Raw genomic sequence first — 13,934 nt, 5'->3', positions numbered from 1 at the left:
TGACACCTAGCAGCATGTAGTGGCAACCCAGCAGAATGGAATAGATGAACCTCTAGGTGCAGTAAGCGTATGATACAGTCCCTCTATCGTGGATCCCGACAGGATGGAGGTCATGGATAACTCGTCAAACTCCATCATCTGTCATATGTAAAATTTATTCGACTCCAGTTCGAGATTGGAAAACTTTTTTTCCAAAAACTATCTTGGCCAAGAATTTACGAACTCAGTCTCATAAATCACATAGGATCTCTCCTAATCTATCAAGGTCGATAGATTCCATCTACCCTACTCCTATAATGAACCTACTGCAGCCAATCTGCACCACAAGGATCCAAATGGATAGGGCCCATGTTTATGTGCTTGTCAAACTACAGCAACCTCACTGTGAATAGCCGAGGCATCGCAGGTCAAAGGACCAGTCATACAACTGCAGCATCAAGTAAGTCACTGACGAGCGGATAGACATCCAAGTGACTACTTATTTTGGTCACGCTTAGTACCCTTGTTCTCTAACAAGCACTTGCATAATCACTTCAGTGTCCCCACATTGTAGACTCAAGACTCATCCATCTGACTAAGTGATCTGTGCACTAATCTCAGCGGATCGATCACCGTCCCTCGTGATGGATCCATCGATCAGGAGCAATTCAGAAATTAATCACCAATGACACATGCCTCAAATTCTCAACTCTTGAGAATATGTGTCATCATCTTATTAATTCCTTGGACGATTCATGGACACATAAGAACATGAATGAAAAGAATGCCCATCCTAATAAATTCATTATTAGGTCAAGTATAAATTTATGTCCCAGAACAAAATAATGCATCAGCCAAATTGGCTTATAGGGCATACTTCTAACACATTCATCTGCTAGCTTTGCTTAAGACCAATGAGGTTAGGCTTGCTGATTTTGCTCACACCTCATTGTGTTTGAGTATTTGTTTTTTTACTAGAACATCTAAGGTTGTCCTATTAACATTGAGGTCAGCATGCTAGATTTTAGGCAGCTCGAAGAATCTATGGCCAGCTCTTCCTAAGGTGTAAGGGACCGCTTTTTGCATATCTCAGCACTATTAAGCCAAGATTGAGAACTTCGATTCTCTACGAGTGTAGGCATGTAGGTGGGAGTTCCATGAGGTTTAGCTCCCTAGATGCCAAGGCTTGTGGGTTATAGATTTGTTGGTAGTATTTGTGAGCCATGGAACTTGTCAGGAAGGCCTTTAAATATTTGGGATCAGCTCGAACCTTGGTCCCCCCATTCGTCGATACTTTCAGGTTGGTGGGTTGTGCCCACTTTGTCATTGCTTTGAGGTCAACTTCTCATCCTAGGGTCTCTATTCCCAACTTGAAAAGGTTGGGTTACTAGAAGTTTAGGTCGCCAGGTCTTCAGCCAGTTAGGTTCTCTAGATAGCTAGCATCCGAATGATCAGGTCGAGCATGACTCCTCCCATCTAAGCCTAGGTTTTATTAGATCTCTTCATCAACACTTGGCCAGTTGAACGGAGGTCCTAGTTGCTTTTGGGCTATCTCCATTGGAGGAATGAGGTATGCTCTCCCAGTTGCTCCCTAGCCTCATTAGCTTGTAGGCCAGTGGCCTCTTAGGAGGCTCATCCGACCTATGACGCTCGAGTATGATACCGTTGATAGTTTGTGAGATGCATTCGACTTATTGTCCGTGGTCAGTAGTCTTTGAGAGATGCTTCCGACTTGTGGGACTTGCAATATGTGGTCTTTGAGAGACTTGTCCAATTTATGACATTAGAATTTTGTGGTCGGTGATCTTTGAGCGACGCCTCCAACTTGTTGTACTTTTGCAGCTTGGTCCAGCCACCATTACTTGGTTGTCCCCGCTTAGGTTTTAATCTTAAGTTATTGAGCTCGGCAGATTTGGCAATTTTGCATGCTAATAAAGCTAGTTGATGTGTTGAATCCATCCAATGTAGTAAAAATAGCTAGAGAAGCATCATATTCATTCATAATCGCAAGTATGCAATGATGAACCAAAGAAATAGATGCAAAAAAAAAAAGTATGGAGGTAGAATTAGGGTAAACAAATGCTAAAAATGCAAAGAAAATACTTGAAAATATAAGAAACCAGTCTGAACCGATCTAAAATTGATTTAAAAATGAATGAATCTGGCAGTCAATGTAATTAGACTGATTTGAACCGATCTGGCTAATTTTACTGAGCTGGACCAATCAGCTCCAGATGTTGTCGTGGTAGGACATGCTGACGTAGTAGTTGACATGGCAGATGGCATGGACCAATTTTGCTGCACCTACTGATATAGTAGATAAGATGCTTGTTGACGTGATGGGTGGCACTTCAAACTGTCATGGCTTGAGGCCCTACTGGCACCTACATAGTGGTTGACATAGCTAATAAAGGGTCTACTTACATGGCAGAAGTGCTAAGGTGTCACTACCGATGTGTCGCTGCTAACATGGTAAGTAGAACTGGCTGGTGAAGGTAACATGGTCGCTGACATAGCAAATATTTGATAACATGGCAATTGACTGGACTAGGCTTGATTTAAGTTAAACGAACTCGATTTCGAGTTGGATATTTCCTTCAGACCTGCTTGAGGCAAGTGTGACCTAGTCTCCTTCTTCCTTCTTGCAAGGGCTTGAATCAAAGCCCTAATCGCAATGATGGTGGTGGCGTGGAACCTATCGACGAAGAGAGAAGGACAACGACGCAATGCCTCTCAGTAGGGAGAGGCAGACGACAACATGGGATCTCTCGGTGGCGATTAAGAAGTAAGCCCTGATATAAGAGGTAGTGGTGACCGACAATAGAGGCAGAGCCCATCGAGGATCTCGAAGAGGATGGTTGGAGATCGCTATGGAGCATGACAAATCTGATGAAGGAGGAGCGCATCTTGCTAGAGAGCATGCGGCAGACTTGATAAGCCAATTCTAAAGAAGGCCTTGCTTCGTGCAGGATCTATGGTGGCGGCCTACAAAAATGGCCTATGACTGTGGTCTGTAGCTCCACGACCTACTACGGCGGCTTGCAGCCATGATGGCTGTACCCAATCGAACCCAATCTCAACAATTGAGTCCTGATCAAGTTCAATTACATTAATTGAAACTTGATTGATCCGAAATACAGACTTAATTAGTTACTCATCCATGAAATTTAGCATGTACCTCATGTTCAGTGCTAGCTGAACATAGACAGAACCAAATTCCAAATGACCCATAATTTAATCCTTAATTAAATTGGGTCAAGACCTTCCTACTTAGCTTGACTGATGTGTGTGACTCCAATAGGTTCGAACACTAAGTCGATAGTACATGGACTACTCCATACACTAATCGAGGTGACCATCTAGCAATGATACCCGACGTCCGGATAGGTCGAATATGCAAAGCAACATTCAAGAACCTAAATGTATGGTTATTGCATAATTTATCCCTATGACCATCGATGCTCAAGATGACCTCAGAGTGGACTGTCGAACTCTGGGTCTGGTCATTCATAGTGTATTTCAATTAATCAAATCAAGTGACCTATCACTTGGTTTACCCTGGCCAAGGTTTTACTGAATTGAAATACAGCAAGACATCAACTCGTATAATCTGGAGTGGTCAATCCCATCTTGACTCATACATAGACTTCGCGAGTACTTGACTGCACCCAGCATTCTTCCAATCCCTGAATTAGAAATTCAGGTCGTCCAGTGCCTAAGTACAGTGAGTTGCTTGCAAGTCACCGTGATAGTCTTAGGTGTAAGGGTTACTTATGCCCATACGCTTCGCGGGCTATCTCTCGACAGTGGAGTGCTCCGTAGGTGAGTCATTGTTCAGTGACGATGTACTGCTACATCTCACCTGTATGCCATACAGTGTCTCCACACTTCTTGGTTTAAGAGGACAACCAACTAAATGGTACACAACGATCTATGCTTGACATAGCTATCGTCCAATTGACAGCTCATCATTTGGTCACGAACTGGTTTAAGGACTAAATGATAAAACCTCCTTTATCCACTAAATTAGTCCTAAGGACTTCATCACAATACACAGGAGTTCAATTTGAAGATCTATCACTTGTGATGAATAGAAAAATGCTAGAATAAATTTTTATTCATTTTAATAAAATATATACATAATCCAATTTCTTACAATTAAAAAATTAACTTTGGGACACAATTCCCAACAACTTCCATTTGGACTAAAGCCAATTTGTACAGTATCTTATATCCATCTTCGATTTGTGATAATCGAACTCCTTTACAGAAAAGGCTTTAGTGAATGGGTTAGCTAGGTTCTCCTTTCCATTGATCTTCTGAAGATTGACGTCACCTCGTTCCACGATCTCCCATACAAGGTGGTAGCGACGCAGAATGTGCTTGGTCCTGTGGTAAGACTTTGGCTCCTTTGCTTGTGCAATGGCTCCAGTATTGTCACAATATAAAAGAACTGGACCGTTGATTGAGGGAGCAACACCAAGTTGATTTACGAACTTCTTGATCCAAACAGCTTCCTTTGCGGCATCTGATCCAGCAACATGTTCTGCATTGCATACGGAATCAGCTGCTGAATGCTGCTTGGAACTTTTCTAGCAGACTGCTCCTCCATTTAGGATAAACACAAATCCTGACATACTCTTACTGTCATCATGGTCTGATTAAAATTAGAGTCTGTAAACCCCACAAGTTTTAACTCAGATTCTCCATAGATTAACCATTGGTCCTTAGTATTTCTCAAATACTTAAGGATGGTTTTCACCACCTTCCAATGGTTCTCACCCGGATCAGACTGATACCTACTCGCTACTGCTTGTGAGTAAGCAACATCCGGTCTCGTACATGTCATGGCGTACATGATAGAACCTACTGCAGAAGCATATGGGATTCTACTCATACGCTTTCTCTCCTCGAAAGTTATCGGATAATCTTTCTTACAGAGAGAAATTCCTTGGCCTATCGGAAGATAGCCCTTCTTGGAATTCTCCATGTTGAACCGCTTCAACATAGTGTCGATGCACGTGGATTGGAACAATCTAAGCAACCTCTTAGATCTATCTCTATAGATTGTCATCCCTAGGATGTAGGATGCTTCTCCCAAATCCTTCATGAAGAACTGTGATGACAGCCAGAGTTTCACATTCTGTAATGCAGGAATGTCATTCCCAATTAAGAGAAAGCCATCCACATACAAGACAAGGAATGTGATCACTGAACCGTTAGCCCACTTGTAGACACAAGATTCTTCTTCGTTTTTAATGAAGCCATACGTTTTGATAGTTTTATCGAAACGTATGTTCCAACTTCGAGAAGCTTGCTTAAGTCCATAAATGGACTTTTGTAGCTTGCAGATTTTGGATTCGTCTGTGGATGTGAATGTTAAAAGAATGCCCATCCTAATAAATTCATTATTAGGTCAAGTATAAATTTATTTCCCAGAACAAAATAATGCATCAGCCAAATTGGCTAGCTATTTACTTATTGAATAGAGTTTTCTCTAAAGTCCGTTTCTACCACACCATATGAGATATGACATGGTAAGCAGCCGATTCTTGGTTATCTTAAGATTTGGGGATGTCCGGCCCAAGTCAAGCGACAATAGGCGGACAAGTTAGAGGATAGGACAATTAGTGCTCGTTTTAATGGATATCCTTAAGAGTCATTAGGATACAATTTTTCGTCCCACGGGATCACAAAGTGTTTGTGAGCTGACATGCTATCTTCATGAAAAATAGTTTTTTCTTGATAGAGGCAGTGGGAGAAAAATTGAGCTCAAAGAGAAAGTTTCTGAAGAGCAACAAGCCATTGTGCCTATAGAACCTATTCATATCGAGCCAGTACATGCAGTACCTCCTCTACCTCGTAGATCTAGTATGATCTCCCGTCCTCCTAAAAGGTACTTAGGTATGCTTATAGAGTATGTAGAGAAAATATTCCTCATGGAAGATAGGGATCAAGGTACGGATTCCAATACCTACAACGAGGCAATGTTAGATATCGATTTCGAGAGATGGCTGGAAGCAATGAAGTCAAAGATGGACTCCATATATTCCAACTAAGTCTGGACCTTAATAGATCCACCAGAAGGTATAGTACCTATTGGGTGTAAATGGATCTATAAGAGAAAATTAAGTTCGGATGGCAAGGTAGAGACCTATAAGGAAAGGCCAGTGGTGAAAGGTTATAGTCAGTGCGAAAGCATTGACTATCAGAATACCTTTCCACTTGTAGCCATGCTGAAGTCCATTCGAATATTGCTTGCTGTTGCAGCAAATCAGATATTGTGATGGTGATCACGAGGTCTATAAACTGCTAATGTCCATCTATGGACTAAAGCAAGCATCTCGGAGTTGGAAAATTCATTTCAACGATGTAATCAAATCGTTTGATTTCATCAAGAACGAAGAGTAACCATGTATTTATAAGAAAGTTAGTAGGAGGGTTATTATATTTCTCGTATTGTACGCGGATGATATCCTTCTTGTTGGGAATGATATTTCTATGCTAACTAAGGTCAAGGTATGATTGTCTAAAAAATTCTCCATGAAAGACCTTAAGAAAGCATCCTATATTTTGGAAATTAAGGTTTATAGAGATAGATCTAAGAGGATGCTTGTCCTATCACAGAATATGTACATAAAGGAAGTGCTGAAGAGGTTCGGCATGGAAACCTCTAAAAGGAGAATTATTACCCCTTAGGCATGGGATAAATCTCTCCAAGAAGATATGCCCCAACACATCTGAAGAGATTCAGCAGATGAGTAAGATCCCTTATGCTTCGGCTATAGGGAGCCTCATATATACCATGCTATGTACACGACTTGATATAGCACATGCTGTGAGTGTCACGAGCATATATCAGTCAAATCCAGGCCTCAAGCACTGGATAGCTGTGAAGACCAGTCTTAAGTACTTGAGAAGAATTGAGGACATGTTCTTGGTCTTTAGGAGAAGATCAGAGTTAAAGATAGAAGGATACACACATATTGATGATACAAAGTCTACATCAGAATATGTGCAATGGTGGTTCGGTAATTTGGAAGAGTTCTAAACAACTATCATTATAGATTCTACCTTGGAAACTAAATATATCGCCGCCTCTAAAGGTGTAGTGGAAACCTTCTGGATCAAGAATTTTATTGCAGAATTAGGTGTAATGTCATCAGATGCCATAATACTATACTACGATAAAAATGGCACTATAGCACTTACTAAGAAGCCAAAGTCTCACCAGAAGTCTAAGCACATAGAGCGGCAGTTTAACCTGATACGTGACTACATCGAAAAAAAATAAGTAAAGGTACAGAGAGTAGACCCAACAGGAAATGTGGTGGACCCATTCACTAAGCAGCTAAGTCAGCAGAAAATTGAAGCACATCCTAAGAAGATGGGGCTTAGATTTATGGCTGATTGGCTTTAGTGCAAGTGGGAGATTGTTAGAAGTATGCCCTAGAAGCCAATTTGGCTGACGCATTATTTTGTTCTGGAACATAAATTTATACTTGACCTAATAATGAATTTATTAGGATGGGCATTCTTTTCATTCATGTTTTTATGTGTCCATGAATCGTCCAAGAAATTAATAAGATGATAACACATATTCTCAAGAGTTGAGAATTTGAGGCATGTGTCATTAGTGATTAATTCCTGAATTGCTCATAATCGATGGATCCATCACGAGGGATGGTGATTGATCTGCTGAGATTAGTGCACAGATCACTTAGTCAGATGGATGAGTCTTGAGTCCACAATGTGGGGACACTAGAGTGATTGTGCAAGTGCTTGTTAGAGAACAAGGGTACTGAGCATGACCAAAGTAAGTAGTCACTTGGATGTCTATCCATTCGTCAGTGACTTACTTAATGCTGCAGTTGTATTACTGGTCCTTTGACCTGCGATGCCCGGCTATTCACAGTGAGGTTGCTGTAGTTTGACGAGCACATAAACATGGGCCCTATCCATTTTGATCCTTGTGGTGCAGATTGACTGTAGTAGGTTCATTGTAGGAGTAGGATTGCATCTAGATGGAATCTATCGATCTTAATAGATTAGGAGATCCTATGTGATTTATGAGACTGAGTTCATAAATTATTGGCCAAGGTAGTTTTTGGAAAAAAAGTTTTCCAATCTCGAACTGGAGTCAAATAAATTTTACATATGACAGATGATGGGGTTTGACGAGTTATCTATGACCTCCATCCTGTCGGGATCCACGATAGAGGGACTGTATGATACGCTAACTACACCTAGAGGTTCATCTATTTCATTCTGCTGAATTGCCACTACATGTTGCTAGGTGTCACTGGTAGATTGTGAGACTCAGAAGCATTCACTTAATGATCAGTGAACCAGAATGAGAAGAGTTGGAATTGTTCCAACCCATTGAAAGAAGTTTCAATGATATTGTGATAGGGATCACAATATATCTCACTACCAGACAGAATAGAACCTATGGGGTCACACACAATAGAGGATCTGATTGATCTAATGGTTGGATTGTGATTTCGAATCACAATAGTTTGTAATTGTCAATTTGATTGATAATTTATTTAACCCACTAAGAGTTAGTGAGTTGAAGAAGGAATTAATAGTAATTGGATTGCAATTTGATTGAATCAATTGGACTTAATTAATTGGGCTCAATCTTATATGATAAGGTTCAAGAGTCCTACTTGGAGTAGGGCACCTAGAGTTCTAATTTGATTAGAAATTCAAATTATTGGGGTAGGATTCCTGTCTTAATTGGATTAGGACTAAAATTGTATGAGTCCTAATTGGACTAGGACTCCTAGAGTCCTAATTAATTATTGGTCTAATAGATGAAGATGACTCCTAATTAGATTAGGATTGAAGAGTTCCATTGAGTCATGATCCAATTGGGTCCTAATTAGATTAGGACTAATATGGATAAGGATTGGATTCACCTAATTCTTCTTAGAGGAGGATTTCAACATCCAATCAAAGGAGGCCCCATGCCCACTTGATTTGATCAAGTGGGGCGTGCTCCCCGGATCCACATCCCGGATGGCCGGGACGCGCGTCCCAGGTGTCCGGGATGCGAGACCCGGCTGGGGCATGGCTCCTCCTAATTTTAAGGAAGAGGCCACGCCTAGGGCATCAAGATGAAAAGAATAAAAGGGGGGCCAGCCCCCCTTGGAAAAAAGACTCTTCTTTTCATCATGGCGGCCATCTCTCCCTCTCTTCCTTCTTCCATCCGCAAAGGCAAAGGAAAGGGGCAGCGAGCATGGTTCTCCTTCTTTCTCCTCTTCATCAGCCACATGGAAGAAAACATAGAGAGGCAGGTGTTCCTCTTTTCCCTCCTTATTCTTCCATGGTAAAGAAAAGGAGAAAGCGTTTCTCCTTCTCCTTCTTCCTTCTCTTGGAAGCAATCAAGAGTTGATTGCTTGGAGGAGTTCCAACCATCAAAAAAGGATCTTTGCAAGGGAGTTAGCACCCCGGTGAGATCATGATCTTGATCGATCCAGATCTTCATGTGGATACCCGTAGAGGCCGGACGCTTGTGCGGCTTCAAACGAACCCAATTTCTACGGTCATCAGATAGCGGTGGAGATCTACCCGCTCAAAGGTAAAGATTTAATCTTTACAATTATTTTTGTAGATCTGAAAATTAATCAAGAAATTAATTTTAATCTATCCTTTAGATTTTATAATCTTCTGAGTTAGAGAACTCCGAATTTTTGAAATCTACGTTTCTAGGGACGTTCATGAGATGAACGACCCCGCGCGTGTCTTTCCGCTGCGATCGTCGCAACGCGTGCGGGGGTAACCCGACAGTGAAACCCTCAGTTTGTATCATATACACCTCTTCTTCCAGCTCTCTATTTAGAAAAGCTGTTTTTACATCTATTGCCAGATTTCATAGTCCATATATGCTGCTATAGCAAACATGATCCGAATAGATTTTAGCATTGCCACAGGGAAAAAAGTTTCGTCATAGTCGATACCATAACGTTGACGATACCCCTTGGCAACCAGACGGGCTTTATAGGTCTCCATCTTTCCGTCTGCGCCTCTCTTTCTTTTGAAGATCCATTTGCACCTTATGGGTTTTATCCCTTCGGGTGGATCAACTAGTGTCCATACACTATTGATTTTCATGGATTCCATTTCGAATCTCATGGTGTTAAGCCATAACTCAGAGTTGGACCTCTACATAATATCCATATAGGTGATCGGATCCTCATTGTTCTCATCGAGCTCAATAGGATCTGCGTCTTGGACCAAGAAACCGTAGTATCTGTCCATCTGACGCGGTACTCTACCTGATCACCTTAATTGTGCTTCTACATTGGGCTCCGAGTTTGATCTAATCGAATCCGGTTATGTGGGTTCAGTAGATTATGTTAAATCTTCCACCTGCTAAACTTCACTAAGTTCAACCTTAGAGGCAACAATTCCTTCACTAAGGAATTTCTTTTCCAAAAAGGTTGCCTTAAGTCCTACGAACACCTTTTGTTCATTAGGAAGGTAGAAGTAATAACCCCTATTCTTGGGGTACCCTACAAAATAACACTTATCGGACCTAGGACCAAGTTTGTCAGTTTGAGAATATTTAACATAAGCTGAACATCCCCAAACGCTAAGGTATGAAAGTGTCGGCTTACGCCCAGTCCATATCTCATATGGAGTCTTTTCAACAGACTTACTTGGAACCTTATTTAGGATTATACATGCAGACTCTAAAGCATAACTCCAAAATAATAGAGGCAGACTAGTAAACCCCATCATGGATCGAACCATATCTAACAGAGTTCGATTCCTCCTTTCGGATACACCATTGTGCTGAGGTGTTCCTGGAAGGATCCATTGTGAGAGAATTCCATTCTCCTCTAGATAAGTCAAGAAATCACCGAAGGGTATTCTCCTCCTCGGTCTGACCGAAGGATCTTAATACTCTTTCCAGTCTGTTTTTCTACTTCATTACGAAATCGTTTGAACATTTCAAATGATTTCGACTTATGCTTCATCAGATAGACATACCCATATCTGGATAGGTCATCTGTGAAGTTTATGAAGTAGGCATAACCACCTTTGGCACTTATGTTCATAGGTCCACATACATCAGTATGTATGAGGCCAAGAACATCACTGGCTCGTTCACCCTTTCCAGAAAAACGTGACTTGGTCATCTTACCCAGAAGACAGGATTCCCAAGTTGGCAATGATTTACAATCATTGATTTCTAAAATGCCCTGTTAGGCTAACCTGTTTATCTTATTTTTATTTATGTGACCTAGTCGGCAATGCTACAAATAGGCTTCATTGACATTATCTAACTTAGGGTGTTTATTAGAAGTGTACATTACATTCACAGGCAGTGATAGAGTATAAATATCATGTTTCAATTGTCCATGAAAAAATTTAATACCATTCAGAATGATATCACAAAAAAAAATTTTTATTGATAAACAATAACCATTTTTGGCCAAAAGGCCTACAAAGATGACATTCATCAAAAATGCTGGATAATAATGACAATCATCTAATATGACTACTCTAGATTCAAAAACAAGCTCAATGACTCCTAAAGCTAGGACTGGAACTGATCTTCCATCTCCAACGTTTAGGAATCTTTTGCCATTCTTGAATCTTCTACTAACTTGAAATTCCTGCAACGAATTGCAAATATTAATTAGACTTCCGGTATCCAATACCCAAGCAGGAGACTCATAAACAGAAAAATTATAAGGTGTTATCATATAATTATCTTGTGCAGCAACTGTTTGCTGCTTTTTCTTCTTAGGCCTGTTTGGATCAAGGGACGCTATGTAAGCCGGACAGTTTTGCTTCCAATAACCCATCTTCTTACAGAAGAAGCACTTTGCCTTACTTTTATCGACTTTATGCTTCTTAGTCTGGCTGGGCTTAGAGATCCCAGCACGAGCTTTCTGCACCTTCTTCTTCTTTCCTTTCTTAAAGGAAGAAAGTCCTGCAGAAGTCCCACCTACCATATTCACCGACTCCTTTTTGAGTTGGTGATCCTTCTAATAGGTCTGCAGTAAACCTAGCAAACCATGATAGGATACTTCAGGTTTAGTCATTCTATAATGACTAAGGAAGGTCAGGTAGGACTTGGGAAGTGAGTTCAAAATGGCGTCCTTGCCCAATTGCTCGTGCAAAACAAAGCCAAGTTTACTCAGGTGATCGATTTGTTCGACCATGTACAATACATGATCGGTGACCGATGCCCCTTCCCTCATGCGGGCATTGAATATAATGCAGGAGGTCTTATGTCGTTCGACATCATCAGGTGTGCCGAAAGACTTCTTCAACATTTGAAGGATTTCCACTGGCTGCGCTTCCTCGAATTTATGACTAAACTCGTCATTCATCGAGGCCCTAATGATGCAGCACACTATAGTGCGATCGTTGAGCCACTTCTGATAAGCGTCTCTGATTGCACGTGGTGCATTGGCTGCAGGTTCTTCAGGTGCAGGTCCGATATCACATACAGGATCCGCTCATGCTCTAATACTATTTTCAACTTTCGATACCAGCTATGGAAGTTAGGTCCATTAAGCTTATCATTGTCTAATAGTGTTTGGAGGGACAATGAGTTAGCCATATCTGAAAAATAAAGGAAAACCCAACTAATCAGTATATGATTTATTTAATCCTAAAGACTTGGACTTTAGTCTAAAGTATTCTCCCACTATTTTAATCGAATTAATAGCCTCTACCTTTAATTCGAGAAATTACTTTAATTCCTAAGTGGGTACTAGAATCCACATAGACTGCATACGAGCCTGAGGAAGGCTCGGCCAACCTATGTGCATCTAAGAGTAGGTACATTACCAATTGTTTCTCTAAACAATTTCAAGTAATCAATTTTGCCCCAGGTGGTAATCAGTAGGCGGAGGCCTCTACTGAAAATCCTGGTTAGGTCCAACCATTAATGAACTAACTCGATGACACTACCTAATGTATGATCAGGCCCGAGGAAGGCTTGGCCAACCTAATCACAATTAGATAGCTCAAAAAGCTATTATATAATGAAGGATAATTCCAGTATTCAGAGGAACACTAGACGAAGCGTCCTGCATGTTCAACTGTAATATTGGACCCATTATCATTCACCTTAATGGGAGGCTATGATCTAGTCTATACAACTTTATCATTTTAAGAACCTAATAATTTAGAGGATTTTAATTGATATGTGACACTGACTGATAATTCAAAATTCTCCCACTGACTTCACCAAGTCATACGGAGGACTAGCTCTTATTGGTCTATTAGACACCTAAATCAGTCACACTGATTTTTCTTAATGGCATGGGTGAGTAACAAGTCTCAAGGTACCTTAATCAAAACTTGATCGACCAAATTGGCCAGGTAAGTGAGATCATGGGAAGGTTATGAAAGTGCATCCTAGGTTCTTCGGTGTTTAGCATGCTGAATTTTTTTTTTTTTTGAAAACCATGGCTGAACCTGATCGGGTTGCCTACGTACCCCTTCACAAGGGGGATCAAGCCACACGAAGTTCTTTTTAAGTTTCAAAAATGCAGCAGAAAAATGAATCAAACAATTTAATTCATGCATGCTTACAAGATCAAATCTAGAAATCAGCACATTAAGAATACATAGGATTATGTCGGAATCGTTTAAACAATTATGCTAAAATTTTGATGCATGATTAACTATCAGATCTGAAACTTAAGAACTCTATTCCAATTAATCTCCAAATATCCATCGAATGGATTCTGGAGATATCTCCGTGAGGAGCCCCAAAAGAGGGTAAAACCTCGGAGAATCGGACCTAGACCTTGACACTATTATAAATGATTAATGCTAGATTAATACCTTTTATGATGGATGAAATTTGTGGATCTGATTCTTGACTTCGCAGCCACGCACACAAATGGTCTCTACGAGAAGTACACGCGAAGCCCTGAAGAATATTCTTCCGCAACAGTGCTAGCAGCTGTAGAACACTT

This window comes from Phoenix dactylifera, chromosome 14, assembly GCF_051530095.1.
Source record: "Phoenix dactylifera cultivar Ajwa chromosome 14, Ajwa_hap1_PhDact_Kaust_v1.1, whole genome shotgun sequence".
NCBI lineage: Eukaryota > Viridiplantae > Streptophyta > Magnoliopsida > Arecales > Arecaceae > Phoenix > Phoenix dactylifera.
Note: the sequence above shows the minus strand (reverse complement) of the source record.